This window comes from Puma concolor, chromosome D2 (genome assembly GCF_028749965.1).
Source record: "Puma concolor isolate L17-30 chromosome D2, mPumCon1.1.hap2, whole genome shotgun sequence".
In the NCBI taxonomy this organism is placed as follows: Eukaryota; Metazoa; Chordata; class Mammalia; order Carnivora; family Felidae; genus Puma; species Puma concolor.
The window spans coordinates 82603105-82618327 of NC_141677.1; the positions used below are offsets into that span (position 1 = coordinate 82603105).

The 15223-nt window shown below is 45.6% G+C and overlaps 1 protein-coding gene across 1 annotated transcript in view; it reads right to left on the reverse strand.

Moving 5' to 3' along the window:
• ADAM12 (ADAM metallopeptidase domain 12) overlaps window positions 1-15223 on the reverse strand; it is a 353237-nt gene that overhangs the window by 119880 nt on the left and 218134 nt on the right. The gene's annotated exons all lie outside the window — the stretch shown is intronic.

Consider the following 15223-nt stretch of genomic DNA (forward strand, 5'->3'; position numbering starts at 1 on the left):
TGTTTCCACTTTTAAGCGAGTGTGAATAGTGCTGCCATGAACATTTGTACACAATGTTCTGGGTGGACACACGCTTTTGGTTCTCTTGGGTACATGCTATGATCTATGATTTGCAGATATTTTCTCCCATTTTGTGGGCTGCCTTTTCATTTTCTCGAGCAGGTCTTTTTGATTTTTTTGATGAGGTCCATTCTTCCCTTTGGTTGTTTACGTGTTCGTTGTCATACCTAAGAAACCATGGTCTGACCTAGGGTGCTGAAGGTTTCCACCTATGTTTTCTTTTATTAGTTCTACAACTTTAGTTCTTACATTCACACCTTTGATCTGCTTTGTTTTTTTTTTAATTTTTTTAAATGTTTATTTATTTTTGAGACAGAGAGAGACAGAGCATGAATGGGGGAGGGTCAGAGAGAAGGAGACACAGAATCCGAAGCAGGCTCCAGGCTCCAAGCTGTCAGCACAGAGCCCGACGTGGGGCTCGAACTCACGGACCGTGATATCATGACCTGAGCCGAAGTCGGACGCTTCACCGACTGAGCCACCCAGGCGCCCCTGATCCGCTTTGTTTTTTAAAGCTTATTTATTTACTTTGAGAGACAGCAAGGTGGGGAGGGGCAGAGAGAGAGAGAGAGGAAGGGGGAGAATCCTGAGCAAGCTCTGCACTGTCAGCATAGAGACTGACGTGGGGATTGAATTTGCAAACTGTCAGATCATGACCTGAGCCAGAGTCGAGAGTCAGATGCTTAACCAACCGAGCCCCCTCCAAGGCTGTTTTTTTTTTTTTTTTTTTTTTTTAATTTGTATATGGCTTGAAGTAGGAGCCCAATTTCCTTCTTCTGCATGTGGAAATCCAGGTGTCCCGGAACCATTTATTCAAGGGCTGTCTCGGCAACCTTGTTGAGGGCAGGTTTCCTTTGGTTCTGTTCTTCGCTTCGAATGTTTCTAGGATATTATTGCCTATTTTCTCTTCCAAGTGAATTTCAGAATCAAATTTTAAGCTCTGTAGTAATCCGTTGAGATTATATTGTTAGTATATTAATAATGTGGTTAAGAATCCATCGAGATCCATGTTTCCTGTTCACGTACATGGTATGTTTCCATTAATAAGGCTGTTTTAATGTCCTTCAATCTAGTCCTAGATTTTCTTGCATATTGCTGTTGGAAAGTTTTCATTAGGCTTATTCCAAGGTAGTGGGTAGATACCACAAATGGGATCTTTTTTCTTTTTTCTTTTTTTTTTTTAACGTTTATTCATTTTTGAGACAGAGAGAGACAGAGCATGAACGGGGGAGGGTCAGAGAGAGGGAGACACAGAATCTGAAACAGGCTGTCAGCACAGAGCCCGACACGGGGCTCGAACTCACGGACCGTGAGATCATGACCTGAGCTGAAGTCGGACGCTTAACCGACCAAGCCACCCAGGCGCCCCAGGGATCTTTTTTTTCTATTATGTCTTATACATCTTTCTATAACGTCTTCACATTATTTTTATGTCAAGGAAATTTATTTTTAATAAATAAATTTTTAATTTATTTTCCTTTAAAAATAAAGCAATTATTTTTATATAAAGGAAAACTTTAGTTTTTTTTTTAAGTTGTCTTGTGTCAGATCATCTTACGAGCTTAGCTTACAGTTTGTATGAACCTGTAGCATATCTTGGATTTTTTAATGTTGTTGATGATATTGACTGCAAACAATGAAGGTTCTGTGGCTCTTTCTGGCCCCCAGACAATGTCGAGGGGTGGGGTGGCGAGGTGCCCAGGGGTGAAGGCAGGTGAGGGAGCTACTCACAGAGGGAAAGCACGTGCAAAGACAGGAGGCCATGGAGGAGGGGTTGGCAATTCAGGGACAAGGGTTAGTTCTCCCTGGCTGGAAGATTCCAGGGCAGGAGCACAGCACTCAAGGCCATGGCGAGGCTGACCTCTCCAGTGTGCCCGTGGCTTGGGAAGGAATGCCCAGGGTTGGTGGTGGGGCAGCCTGCAGGTGGTGCAGCACCACCTGCCCAGCCTGCCACATCAGGTACCCACCCAGACCTGCTGCCAGCTTGCCTCTTTATTTCCACACAAAATAACTTTTGAAAGGCTCCACGGTCCCCTCTCTCTAGATACTTGGACCTGTTACATGCGAAGGCATGAGAGCAATTCTGTAAACATGAGGGGTCTGTGTACCTGGATTATAATGCCCCAGGGCACCAGAGGGATCCCAGGGAAGGGATTTCAGTCCTGGGTGCCCAGCGTGCATGTCCGAGTGGAGAAGACTCGGAAGACAAAAGGGCAGTAGATGATGTCCAGTTTAGGTGCCCGGGGCCCCCGGAATCTTCGTTTTTGTCTGTTACCCATCATCCATTACAGAACTTGCCTCGCTTTGGAGAATCGTGAAATGTTGCGTTGGCAGCTGAATCTTGGTTAAATAGTGAAAAACCCAATAGTGACAACAATCTTAATTACTGACCTCAGAAATTTCAAACTCATTTGTTCTCAGTCTCCATTTATTTTGTAACAGAGTATTAATCAAACGTACTTTCAAATTAAACACCCAGAAACACAAGCTCATTAAAGCATGAGCTGAGAACAAATTAGTATGAAATTAATTTCCAGTTCACCAACGAGGTTGGAGTACTGCTGACAGAAGAGGTAGGGGTGGATCCTCGCTCTCAGAAACTGATCCCCAGGGGCGTCTGGGTGGCGCAGTCGGTTAGCGTCCGACTTCAGCCAGGTCACGATCTCGCGGTCCGTGAGTTCGAGCCCCGCGTCAGGCTCTGGGCTGATGGCTCGGAGCCTGGAGCCTGTTTCTGATTCTGTGTTTCCCTCTCTCTCTGCCCCTCCCCCGTTCATGCTCTGTCTCTCTCTGTCCCAAAAATAAATAAACATTGAAAAAAAAAATTAAAAAAAAAAAAGAAACTGATCCCCAAACAATCCCGTCTCTCAGTCACTACCAGAGTTAAGAGCTTATTTCTTGGCGCTAAAACTGCTTTTGATTTACCTTGGGACAGCGATCAAGCCTGCTGTTCACCGCTGACTAATCTAAGAAGTAGTTACCTTCCTCGATTACCAGGCATAATTACTAGCACCCCAAGTTCCAGATTCTCCAGGACAATTATAATATCATGAAGTCTTAATTTTTTTTCAGCAGGATTCATTATGTGCTCCGACAAAGGGGGTATCGTTTTTATCACGCAGTCAGTCATGTGGACAGACTCACAGCTAAGAGAGACGTGCCCATCATACCACGTGCCACGTAATTGGCTGGGAATGTGATTACAAAGAGTAGGAGAGAGGTGGCCTCCTGCTCTCTGGGGGGTTTTGCCCTCGGTGGCCGAGGTTGGGGGGGGAGCTGTGCCTGCTCAGGTAGCTCCAGGGGACTGTTTGCCCCCATATCCATATCCAAGGGCCATGTTGCCTCCCATCGACTGATGCTAAGAGACAGGAATCCCCCAGGCCTCGTGGACTCGCCAACACTTGGCCGGTTGGATGTGAGTGTGGCCACACCAGGGAGAGACCCAGCAGGCGTCCATCATGCCCAGGGAGGTCCTGGGTTCCTCCTGCAGCTACAGGATCCCAACACTTCCCCTTGCAAACATCCCCAAAGCAACCCCTTTCAACAGCCTCAAGAGTGTCAGCGACCGTCTCCTTTTATCACACTCTTGTCTGTAAAGGCGTCGCCGAACAAGACATTGTCCCATTAGCACGTCGTCTCTGCCTGTTCTGCTGATCCAATGCATTCTCTTTCTACCAACAAAACATAACATAGAAAACAGTCCCAAACATGCATAACCACAAAATTACATCTTTTCCTTTACAAAACCTCTAACTATGTATTTTATATACTTATTACTTAACCTAATGCGTTTCCCCACTCCAGTAAAATAAATTTTCCTTCTGTTTAATCCTATCAATCAAACGTAATGGTGGGTAAGAAGAAGATCGAGTAAGAACCCTTGAGCTCGAAAATAGTAGCCCTCAACTCTCTGCCATATGGGAAGTGAAACACAAATTCTGTTATCCAACTCTCAGTGGACCAGAAAGAAAGGGATTTTATCTGCTAAATAGCTAACAAAAATGGCCTGACCTTGTGATTAAAAAGGACTGTGAGCAGACAGTCTGTTAGGGAATATGCTGAGTGAAAATTATTTTCAATGCCTCTTTTCTTTGGGAATTTTATAGCATCCCCCCACCCGCACCCTGCACCATATGCAATGGGCCAAACTATCTTGATTTAGTGTTTGAATCACACAATGTTCTAGTCGTAAGGGAGCTTCAGGCCGTCTAAGGCCAGTCTTCCTCTCTTAGGCAGCCCCTTTCCCGAGCAGATGTGGAAACTGAGGCCCTGACTGGTTAAGTGACTGCCTTAGGCCACAGAGTCGGTCGGTGGCACGGCAGGAACTGGAATATAGGCCTCTTAATTCCAGGCCAGACGGCTTCCCCCCCGTGTCCTGTTGCCATGAACATGTGCCCTCGTGAGTCTCTCTTTTGGAAAGAAAAACTACCACCTAAAGCCCAAATGCAGACGCACGGCCTTCTCAAGTTCAGCAGAGGCCACTGCAAAAGGCGTTCAGGGAATCCTAGGAAAGTGAAGTCATTTCCAAACCCGCAGACAGTCCTGCAGATGGAAGGGTACGAGGGTGAGTGTGTGTGTGTGTGTGTGTGTGTGTGTGTGTGTGTGTGTGCGTGTCCGAGTGGAAGCACGTGCACACGTGTGTATGTATGTGGGCATACGTGTGTGCACACGTGTGTGTGTCTGTGTGAGTCGTTGGCTCGCATTTCTGCATGGCCGTGGTCTGGGCTTTGCTCTCTCGTGTGGAACATCAGGCCCCCACATACCACACGTTAGCTTGAGACTAAAACAAGGTGACAGTGCGTTCAAGCAAAGGAGAAAGTGATTTTGCAGCCCTGCGTGTTTCTCTGGCTGGGCTACGTTACGCTTAGCCTTGAGAGCGTGCGGGACGGGATCGCAGAGAAATAAGTCACCACACCCACATTCCCAGGGCTACTTCGGCTCTCAGCTCTAACAAGAACCACGTCTGGTTAAACGACTATAAAGGACGGACCTCAGGGGCCATTCACATTATTTTGCTGCGCTGGAATTCTGCATCAGAGAACAGCACATGCTTAAGAAATCATGTTCACGTTCCTCGGGACCTCCCAGCCAACTGGGCCTGGAAACAGCATGTCTGCAACAGAGAGAGCACGAGATGGCTCTTGAGTTGCAAGTCTGGGGATTTGAGACTTAAGAGGCTCAGTTTTTAATCTGCAAAATGGGAGTGACCCTTAACTGCCCAGGGTTTGGGGGGATCAAATACACATTACACAGGGAAGCAGTTTGAAATGGAAGGCACCGTGATAGGGCTCGACTATGAAAATACGTATTTGAAACCCATTAGGCCATTAACTCGATTTTCCACTGTGCTAAGCCCGAGCTCTGCGTATTTTTGCTGAATGAACGTATGTGAGAACGACAGGCACAACGGACAGAAGGGGGCTGATTTTCCGCACGGGTTTCTAACTCTCAGCTCCAAATCCGCTTGCATGCTGTGTGGGACTTTACAGAACACATGAAAACGAGCAGAAGGGGCCTGGTGAGAGCCAGGGTGGGGAGACGGAGGGGCCGGTGGCCACTTTTCAGGGACACACGCACCTTAAGATCTGTGCTCAGCACAGCACAGCACATCCCCCGTCCTTCCTGCCTGCAGCCCGCAGTTCACTTTCTCATCCCGCTATCACGATATAGAGGGACTTCCAAAGGGACATATGGTCCAGGGTGGTTATGAATTGTTGTGGATCGATCGAAACAGAGCAGTGGCTGCAGCTGGCTCGCTTTTCCAAAGGACTGTGTGCCAGGGTCAGTGTCTGTTTCATGTTCAGATTCACGGCCGGTTAAGCGCTACAGCTGGGATTTGAACCTGGGCAGTCTGCCTCCCTGGCTTGTGGTCCTAACCTTGCATATACCACCTCCAGACAGAAGGCCTCGCTCAGAGCCTTCCCCTTCGGACAGCTTTAGCAAAGGAAAGTCACCCAAACTTAGGATTGCTCTGGGAACTCATTCCAGATTCCACATGGATTTGGCTCTTCCGTTGTTTGGCTCCTGAAGTATCCTTGCCATGAGCCCATCATGTCATCTGTGGTCAGACTCTGTGCTCCCTGAGGGCAGGGATTGTGTCTTCCTCCCTTCTATAAACTGCCACGAAGCACTGGACCTTCACTGATCTCGGTTCTGTCCGGGCTTTGAAGCGATGCACTTGGCCAACGCCCAGAGGGCTGTTTGGACCCGTCCTTCTCCCACATTCCAGGACTATGGGCCAGCAGGACATCCTCTGCTCTCCCCCAGAAGCCTTTGCTGGGTGTCTCCTTGCAAATGAATGCTAGTCCATTCCCTAATTCACTTGCTACAGCTTTACAGACTGATTCCATTGCAACAGACGTCAGAGCCAGGAACGCATAACAGAGACCCTCCAACGTTCCAAGTGAATCAGAGGCAGTTGTATCACAGAGGCTGGGAGCTCAGACGCTAGAGTCAGACTACGCGGGCTTGAATCCTTATTAGCCGTGGGCTTGGTCTAGTTACCGAACCCCTGTAGGTCTCAGATTCCTCATCTGGGTATAAAAATAGCCAAAATTGATTTATTATGAGGATCAAACCACAAAACACATGAAAAGCACTTTATACCATGCCTTGTGTATTGCTGATGCTTCCTCAATGTTAGCTGGCATATCGGACACCCAACACACATTTGTTGTTGAGCAAGCATATGAGTGAATGAATGAATGAATGAATGAACTCACACATGCAGAAGAGGAAGGTATGTCACCATTGATGAATGTGAATACTGGTCTAAGAAGTTTGGCCTTGATTGAAGGAGGATTGGGGAAGCTATTGGCGATTTAGGGTCAAAGTAAGTGCGACAGGAATGGCATACAGAGAAAGATATCCTAGAAGGACTGGTGAGGCAGGAAGAGGGGCCGGATTGAACCCAGGTGAGACTGGGAGTGAGGGGAAAATGTCGGGTGGCTCTGGCATCTTCCGGCTGGGCAGAAGGCAGGACCTACGTTGGAAGAGCAGGAATGTCCGTGGACAGGGAAAGGGTGGTATATGCAGTGGGGCAGGGTCACCATGGGATGTGGGCAGCACCTCCATCGGTGGGAGAACAGAGCAGCCCTCTGGGAGACAGGCAAGTCGGGAAGAGTGGATGGACGGGATGAGTATAGAGTTCAGTGAAAGCAGGGAGATTAAATCCATTTCAGAGCGTTTCTTGAGGGCCCGGTAACGAGCCTTGCTCACACCTGCTACACTTACGGGATGTGAATGACCTGGGACTTCCCTCCTACATCCAGAATCATCTCTTCACATACATGTCTGCTGGCCTCTGTCATGGAATGAGGTTGACTCCTGACATGCTCAGTCCAAGCCAGAGATTCTACTCCTCTTTGAGAGGAAACATTTGCCATGGAAGTGGATGGGACGTCACCCAAATGATCCTTCTGACCAAAATATTGGATTCCACACCTATCTGATGCCCAGCCTCAGTTAACACTGACTGGTCTCCCGTTGGCATCTGCCAAGCAAACGTTTTCATAAGTTTTTCCAATGAGAAACACATACAACAAATGGAATCTTTCTGGGTATGGCTCACGAGTATAAGTTCAGACATTTTCCCTTCTCCGTCTCCACGGTCCCGGCCCCAGCAGCCATCTCCTCTCCTCTGGGCTTTAGGCTTTTCCGCAAGAACAGCTGCCTGATCTTCCTGGATCCCTGCTCCTGCTTTCTCTGAGGACCTCTTCATGTTGCGGCCGGTGGGTCTCTCACAGCCTGCACTGGTCATGACACCCCCAGGGTTGAGATCTCTTATGGCTTCCCAATGTTCCTCCATGACAAACAAATATATCACCGTGGCCTCCAAGGCCTCCACAGTCTGGCCCCTGTTGCTTTCTAAACACTTCCCCGCCTGTAAGTAAAGCTCAGCATCACGCTGGAATATCCTTCCCTCTCTGGTCCCCCCATGGTTCGTCCCTCCTCAACCTTTAGATCTCAGTTCACAGGCTCCTTCATCCATGAAGACTTCCATGATCGCTTAAGACCAGATGGAGACCCTCAGCCTTCCCTTCAGCACACTTAGGGAAGATGTCGATTAGGTTTGATATGCTTAGAAAAATATCAGTCTCCTCCCTCCAGCCCCACGTGGGTCCCCTTGTCTATTCTGAACCCTTGCTGTACCCTCGGTGGTGGTCATAGTGCCTGGCCCAGTGGGGGTGCTCGGTTAGCACACGTGCAGCAGCTGGGTGCATTTCTACGGAACATTCAGGAGGCTTCTGGAGGGCTATTCTGGCCTTTCCCAGAGTCTTCTGGGACGCAAGGGCACAAATGTCGTGTGCACGGTCCCTCACAGCCCTTATGAAAAGTAACAATATAAAACATAATCTTCCCTCAGATGTGGTCAACAAAGGATAAAGCCACAAATATTTCATCCTGTCAGGGCAATAGAGAGATAAAAGACAAGCGATTAATTCCAAAATTAAACTCAGCCACTACTCTGCCTGTCAACCAGCTTACACTGATGGTTGAGAGATGAAATCTAAAAAAAAAAAAAAAAAAAAAGACGGTACCATGGCTAAGAGTGGTTCTTATTTTATGTATAATCTTAAATTTAGGAAAATTCATTGTGTGCTGACTTTAGGGGATAAGAAGATGAGTCTGCACATTTCTTTTTTTGTTTTGCAGCCTGATTAAAAAAAACAACAAAAAAACCCCAAAGCTGTGTCTGTCTCCTCACCATGAAAGACAAGACAAGGTCATGGACTCTCCTAAAGGGGTTTCTGCTGGAATGACCAGCTGTCTGGGGCTGTGGGTTCTCTTTAGTGGCTAAGGCTGTTCACTCCTTATCTCTACAGTGATGTGGCTGGAGGCTCAGGATGGGATCAAAGGAATGGGAGATAGGAGATGCTCGATTATAAGACAGGCCCCTCTTTTTCTTTTCAAAAAAAATTGTTTTTAACATTTATTCATTTTTGAGAGACAGAGTACAAGCGGGGGTTGGGGCAGAGAGAGAGGGAGACACAGAATCCGAAGCAGGCTCCGGGCTCCGAGCTGTCAGCACAGAGCCCGACGAGGGGCTCGAACTCACAAACCACAAGATCATGACCTGAGCCGGAGTCGGACACCCAACCGACTGAGCCACCCAGAAGCCCCAAGTCCTTCTTTGTCTAACTGTAAAAGCAATACTTGCTTGTTGTTTCTGGAAGTCTGGGGTGGGGGTGGGGGTTTGCCAATTAACCTCCGGTTGTGAGATCCAAAGAATCAGATGAAGATCAAAATATACTTCCGGCTTCTTTACCTTCAACAAAAGGGGCTTCTGGTATATTCTGTCAGAGGATACTGCTTAGGTCTCGGTAGAACTGAGGCATTGTGCGATTTCCAACCTTCATCCCTACCGCTCTGTCCTCGCTAGCCAAGCCTCGGGGCCCATCCTGAGGAGGGTCTGGGTTGCACAATACTGTTGCTGAGAACACTCCATGGAGGAGTGGGCAAGCCTCAGCCACCATGAGGGACTAAGGGAAGACAGCAAGACTAGTCTCATGGCCCTTCCAAGCACGGGCTCCGCCGCTCCCCAGTGAGCAGAGACCAGGGTTCTCAGGCCTGCTTGCTCCTACTGCCCTTTCCTTAAAAAGAGACTTCCAGGGGGGCTCAGTCAGTTAAGCGTCTGACTCTCGATTTCAGCTCAGGTCATGCTCTCATGATTTGTGGGTCCGAGCCCCGTGTGAGGCTCTGTGCTGATAATGCAGAGCCTGCTTGGGATTCTCTCTCTGCTCCTCTCCCTAAGACCCTCTCCCTCCCACCCTTTCTCTTTCTCAAAATAATAATAAAAAAGGACGCTTGCATGCAGAGGAGTGAGGGGTGGGTAGAGGGATGGGGCAGACATTTGCCCATCTATACAGTGACCTTGTAGACAAACGAGAAGAAAGAAAAATACAATCCCTCCCCCATATATACACACAACAATCACAGAAAACAGAAAAATGCACTTTCCCCCTAGAGAGACGACTACTGTTAGCATTCTGATACACCACCATCCAGCTAGTCTCTAAAATGCCTACATTCCAAGCCTTCTGCTCCCACCCTCCGAGTCCCTAACCAACCCGGCAGCTGTCAGGCCCTTGTTCTTGTTGTTGGTTTTTAATGTTTATTTATTTATTTATTTATTTTTAAACTTTTTTTTTTTTTTTTTCATCGTTTATTTATTTTTGGGACAGAGAGAGACAGAGCATGAACGGGGGAGGGGCAGAGAGAGAGGGAGACGCAGAATCGGAAACAGGCTCCAGGCTCTGAGCCGTCAGCCCAGAGCCCGACGCGGGGCTCGAACTCACGGACCGCGAGATCGTGACCTGGCTGAAGTCGGACGCTTAACCGACTGCGCCACCCAGGCGCCCCTATTTATTTTTAAGAGACAGACAGAAACAGATCACAAGTGGCGGAGGGACAGAGAGAGAAGGAGATACAGAACCCAAAGCAGGCTCCAGGCTCTGAGCTGTCAGCACAGGGCCCGACGCAGGGCTCGAACTCACAAAGCGCAAGATCATGACCTGAGCCGAGGTCGGACGCTTAACCGACGGAGCCACCCAGGCGCTCCTGTCAGGCCCTTGTTTACCTAGTCCTGTATCTCTCCTTCTCTCATAGCATATTTGCCTTCTCAAATGAGAAGAAAGGGCAAAAAACTGCCTAAGAATAGGAAAATTAGGAAGAGATTGAAACTAAAACCACCAAACTGGTAAAACAATGTTGGAAGCACATCTCACACGCTCTGGGTGTGTCCATGTTAGCTGAGTACCGCTCGCCCTCATACATGACGGATGTGTGGAGAACTCAAGCCTATTGCCATGGTATTTCTAAGCTCCCTTCTTCCTGCTTCTATCTGGAACGGCAATTACACTGTGGGGATTGCCTCAGAGATAACTACAAAAGCATATTTTAAACGAGAGCATCCTAGGAGAAAAAAGAGAGAGAAAAAAAGAGAAAGTCAAGCGTGAAGTTACGGCACTGATTATTACTTATATCTGAGGTCAATCCTCAGGTCTTCTTCATTTTTGACCTCCAGCTTTCTCCTGGACTCCAGATTCATGAACACCTTTACTTGGCTGTCCCACGACCAACTCAACAGGGACAAACGCATCCTCATTGTCCCCTATGCCTTCCCAAGCCAACAAGTGCTCCTTAATGGTGCCAGAGAAAATACATGGTCCAGTGGAGAGCCCAAGCAGAAGGAACCAAGCCCTGGTGGCACCTCCCTTGTTCACTGTCACCGGATCTTGCCTCTTCAAGCTTTCTTGCCTCGAACCAGCTCCATCCATCTGTCGGCGAAACCTTCATCAACCACCTTGGGCCCCTAACAGACTTTCTTGCCTTCGGTCTGCCAGTAATTCTGCCAATCTTTCTTTCCATTCTGCCATCAGAGAGCCTTTCTAAAGCACAGGACCGAACAATGCCATTCCCCTGTATGAAAACTTCCCATAGCTTCCAATTTTCAGTAAGAGAGAGTCAAACCTCTTTAGTACCAAAGGGTTTCATCCAACCTTTCTCTTCTATACTCGTTCTTAGAGAGTTAGATATCATTTCTTTAGTGAAATGGTCTCCAACGAGTTAAAACTAACCATGGCCTTCCGAGGCTCCAGTGGTATTTTGTACATACCTCCTACGGTAGCAATTATATTAAAGCATAAGTATTTTCACATCTTGTAAACACCCTACCTTTTGAGTAGAATTTATATGCTGAAGAATATGTTTTATTCAACCTATATCCTCATACCCTAACAGTTTCTGCACACAGAAGGTGGTTAATAAATGTTTGCTGAGTGAATGAATACATGAATGAATGAATCGTTTTTGGAAAGTCTAGTCTATGTAAGATGATGTGTGAAGCTCTACGGGGTTAGAAAGGAGATACAAGACACATTCCCCACCCACAAGAGCTCTTATAATCTACATAATAAATACCATGGCCTATATTTGAAGAAATAATATCAAACATAATAATATTTTTCATCTAAAGATAATAATACATAAAACTGTATTATTAGATATACTGATATTGAACTATCTTTGCATTTCTCGGATAAGTACCATTTGGTCATAAAGTATTTTCAAAAATATGTGCTGGACATGATTTGTAAATATTTTACTTAGGATTTTTGCCACTATGTTCATAATTGAAGCTAGTCTATAATATTCATGTTGTGGATGTTCTTTTTCTGATTTTCGTAGTTACCCTCTTCTCCCTTAAATTTTTTTTTTAATTCTTAGTAACTATTTGTTCTTTATAGGTTTGGTAAAAGTTACCTGAGAAAATATTTGGGCTTGATATTATTTTGGGGGGTGGGAAGATTTAAAAATCATTTTTCTCTTTTAGAGGGCCAGCGGGCAGGGGAGAGAGAAAAAGGGAGACGGGGAGAAAATCCCAAGCAGTCCCTATGTTCAGCGTGGAGCCCAATGTGGGGCTTGATCCCACAACCCTGGGATCAAGACCTCAGCTGAAATCAAGAGTCAGATGCTCAACTGACTGAGCCGCCCAGGCACCCCCAGAATTTACATTTTTAAGAAATGGTTAGTATTGTTGATAACATTCTTGTGATTCTCAGAATCTCTGTACGGCAATAGTGACATCTATCCTTGTGTTAATACCGTTGCTTGGGAATTCTTCTTTCTTCTTGATTAGATTTAGGTTTTGTTCGTTTTATTAATATTTTCAAAGAACCACCTTTTGGCTTAAATGATTCTCTCCATCCTTTTGGCCTTCCTTCTCATTAGTTTCTGCTCATCTATTAAAATCTTCATTTCTGAGAGAGGTATATTTAAATCTCCCTCTCTGGTTGTGAATTTGTCAGTTTATCGTAACTGTTTTGATTATTGCTTCACATGTTTTGAGGCTATTTCACTGGTATATGTAGTTTCACAAGTATTTTTCCATCCTTTCGAATTGCTCCTTTTATCGTTAAGCAATCAGTCCCTTTATCCATAATAATGTCTTTTTTTGGCCTTATGATCTAGGTTGCCTGATGTTAATACTACGACAGTAGCTTTCTTTGGGTTAATATCTGTCTACTATATATTTTCCATTCCTTTCAGAACCATGTTGTATTTTGAGTGTGAATCTTGTAAAAATTATGTAGCTGGATTTCATTTTAAGTTCTAAGCAGATAATCTGTTTTTACTTTAACAAACAGATTCAGTCTATTTACATATAATTAGAGTAATATGTTGACTCATTTTTAGCTAATTATTTTGTGTTTTATATTTACTCTGCTTTTCAAATCCTTTTCCTTCTTTCCTGCCCTCCACTGAGCTGATATACTATTTTTGTGACCATCTATTGTTTGGAATTATACATTCTGCTTTCCTATTCTTTTAGCGGTTATACTTAAATTAGCAAGATACATATTTATCAAAATCTCAAGTTAATCAGTGTCTCTATTATTCGCCAGTACAATACAAATTCTTAAACTCTTTTAAATGTTTGCTCATCTTGTCTTAAAACATCCAAATTTAGTCATTATTGTTGTAATTATTATCTTAAATAGCTTACTGAGATTTACTCACATGCAGTGGCTTTGTTTCCTATTGCCTCTAACGGCCTATCCTTGGCTCTTGTGTTCTATTTCTTTCTTACTGCAATATTCTTTGTTAGTTTTTCCTTGGTAGATACTCCTGGTGAGAATCTGAGAGCAGCACATTCTCTTTCTTTGTGTGCAAATGTATTTTCCTATGATTTTTGTAATTTTCCCATGGCTCTCTGAATTCTAATTTTGTAGTTGCTAACGAGAAGTCTGTTGTCGGTGCAATTGTCATTTTGCACAAGTGTCTCTTTTCTCTCAGGTGGTGTTACGATTTCGTCTTTAGGGGTCTGCCGTTGTACTACAAGCCATCCTGGAGTGAGTCTGCTTTTTGTTCTTCCTACTTGGGGTGCATATCTTTCTCCAGTTCCAGAACATTCTCATCACACCGTTTAAACATTACTTCTTTCCCATTTTCTTTCTTTCTTTCTGTATTTTCACTCTGGAATTTCTATCAGGCCTATTCTGTTCTCTTTAAAATATTTACAAATTCCCCTGATTTTTGTATTGTCTTGCATTCCCTGAGGTGCTGATTCTCTTGTTCCCCTTGTCCACTGACGCTCACTCACCGTGGCTTTTCTCACTGTGTGTTTTGCAATTTTGATTTGGGGCTCATTGCTAATATTTTTATTATTCTTTGATTTTGGCATGGGCATCTCATGTGATCGCGGCTGTAGACATATCTCTATTTCTACTATTTTGGCTTGGCTTCAGCTTGGGCCCAGGGGATCCAGGATTACTGATTTGGGACCAGTTTGGATGTTAATGTATTGACCGGGAATTGCATTTCTATGTAGGCGTCAGACACCAGTCGACTCCACTGCAAACATACGCTTATAAGGCTAGCTGGGCTCTCAATTCTCTTTTTCTTATGAACTATTTCTTCAATCCAGGATACCCTGAGACAGTTCTCTCTGTTGTCCCTTCTCCAGACTAGACATTCTTGTTCTTTCCCACAGAGGAAGCCGCTTCCTGGGGGCCCAGCTTTTGCAAAACCTCTCAGTTGTAGACACCCACTTCTCTTGTCCCCGGTCCCAAGCACCAGTCCCTCTCTCGGGACCTGAGTAGCCCTTTGAGGTCCCATGACCCCAACTCACCAGTTTACTGCTCTGAGCCTATACCCCTTCTTTGTCTTTGCCTCTTGGGGATTTCTTGGACTCTCCTCTAAACTTGACGAGGTAGTAACACAAGTTCATACATGGTTATATTATATCCAGGACTCCTATGTGCTTTCTGCAGGCTGGAAGGTCAGTGTCGGGTCATTCTACCAAATTGCTGGGGGTCTGAAGGCATCAGTTTGTAAGTGCCACATGCACACAAGTGATAGAGAAAGGGGGAAACCTGGCAGGTCGACGACGGCTGCTTGACGACACTTCAACTGCAAATGTAAAGCCTTCCTCTAAGCTAATTCTTGTTAAAACAAATATCCACAGCTTTTTGGAAAAAAAAAACAAACTAGCTTTCCTAGTCCTCAGAGGGCAGCAACTCTTTTTAAATGCCCATGTTCACGCGGGCTGAGCACACAGAAAACACAGCAAACACTTGTTAAAGGAACAAATAAAATTAGCATCTTTTCCAAGATACACATAAAACTTTGAATACCGGGAAAGCTAAAAGTGATAAATGTCATA